This window comes from Aotus nancymaae, unplaced genomic scaffold (assembly GCF_030222135.1).
Source record: "Aotus nancymaae isolate 86718 unplaced genomic scaffold, 86718_ANA_hifiasm-v0.15.2.pri h1tg000227l, whole genome shotgun sequence".
In the NCBI taxonomy this organism is placed as follows: Eukaryota; Metazoa; Chordata; class Mammalia; order Primates; family Aotidae; genus Aotus; species Aotus nancymaae.
In genome coordinates, this window is record NW_026988642.1 from 75,347 (window position 1) to 77,166 (window position 1,820).

At 38.1% G+C, this 1,820-nt stretch overlaps 1 non-coding gene across 1 annotated transcript; it reads left to right on the forward strand.

Moving 5' to 3' along the window:
• The first annotated feature begins 920 nt into the window (after positions 1-920).
• On the forward strand, positions 921-1,061 carry LOC135273063 (U4 spliceosomal RNA). Its single transcript, XR_010340939.1, has one exon. It is a non-coding gene; the product is annotated as a U4 spliceosomal RNA (small nuclear RNA).
• Positions 1,062-1,820: the final 759 nt, after the last annotated feature.

Below are 1,820 nucleotides of genomic sequence, written 5' to 3' on the forward strand. Positions count from 1 at the left end.
TGGAAAGCTCGGTCTGCAGGAACAAAAGAAGGGCAACAGGAATAGGAAACAGAGGTAAATAGAAAAAGACTATTTCTCCCTTAATTTTGCTAAAGCACATATGAGTGCTTTAACTAAGTTAAAGCACTGGGGTCTTATGTATTAAAGCACATAAGACCCAGTACACTTTTTGTTAAAAAAAAAAAGAAAGAAAGAAAGAAAAGAAAAGGTGTTAAAAAGCCTACTGGGTCTTATGGGGTTTATGATGTTTATGAAATTGTTCATTTGATTACTAGCACATAGGGATAAGGGTGTGGGAGTCTCCATAGGATTGTTAAGTGGTACAATATTAGCCAGACTGAAAAATAAAGGAATGTGTATGTATTAGTCCATTTTCACACTGCTGCTAAAGACATACCTGAGACTGGGTAATTTACAAAAGAAAGAGGTATAATGACTTACAGTTCCACGTGGCTGGAGAGGCCTCACAATCACGGCAGAAGGCAAGGAGAAACAAACAGCATCTTACATAGACGGCAGCAGGCAAAAAACAGAGCTTGTGCAGGAACACTCCCCTTTATACACACCATCAGGTCCCGTGAAACTCACCGTCACAAGAACAGCGTGGGAAAGACCTGCCCCATGATTCAATTACCTCCTACCAGTTTCCGCTCGAAAACACAGGGGAATGCAAGACTAGATTTGGGTGGGGACACAGCCAAGCCCTGTCATGTATCATAATCCTTAGCATAACCACTAAAAGAATAAAGCAAAAGTGTATCACTAAAAGTCAACAGGTAAAGTATAATGAAATTCCAAAAAGTAATCAAATAATCCAAAAGAAGGTAGGAAGGTGGGAGAGGGACACACGAAAAAATAGAGAAAAAGCAAAACAAGTAGTAAGTCAGTCGTCCAGGTGATCGCTAAAAAATAGAAAAGCAAGCTTTGTGCAGCGGCAGCATCGTAGCCAATGAGGTTTATCCGAGGCGTGATTATCGCTAATTGAAAACTTTTCCCAATACCCCGCCATGACGACTTGAAATATAGTTGGCACTGGCAATTTTTGACAGTCTCTACGGAGTCTGAATTATAAAAATAAAGAAAAGAAAAGAGAAAAAAGGAAAAATAAATAAAAAAGTGAGGTCCAACTATATACTCTCTATAAGAGAAGCGTTTCAAATATAAAGGCAATGGTTGAAAGCAAATAGATGAAAAACCGTATGTCTTGCAAACAGTAAGACCAAGAAGTTAAAACAGCTTCATTAATGTCAGATGAAATAGACAAAGAATGTTATCAAAGATAAATATCAAAGGGTTAATTTATTGGGAAGACAAAATAATTGGAAATGTGTGTGTATCTAATGACGGAGCTTGAAACTACATGAAACAAACGTTACAAAACTCAAGGAAGATTCCATGATTGTCGTAAGAGACGTTGGCACCCCTCTCCAGCAACTGAGAGAAGAGCTGGAGGAAAAAAGTCAACAGAACTCTGAGGAGCTGAACAACACTATCAGCTGTATTGATATGATTGATACGTATTGAGCACTACACCCACAACCAAAAGACAGACATTTTTTTTTAACTACACGTGGTCTGCTCGGCAAGACAGGTCACTTCTGAGCCATAAAACAGATATAACACATTTTAAAGACTGGAAATCATACAGAGCATGTTCTCTAACTGCAATGGAATTAACTTAGAAATGAATAACAATAAGGTATCTGGGAAACTCCCAAACACGTGGGTGTCAGCAACATCCTTCTAGATAATTCATGATCAAAGAAGAGATCACAAGGGAAATTAGAAACTAGTTCAAAAAATGATCATGAAATTACGAC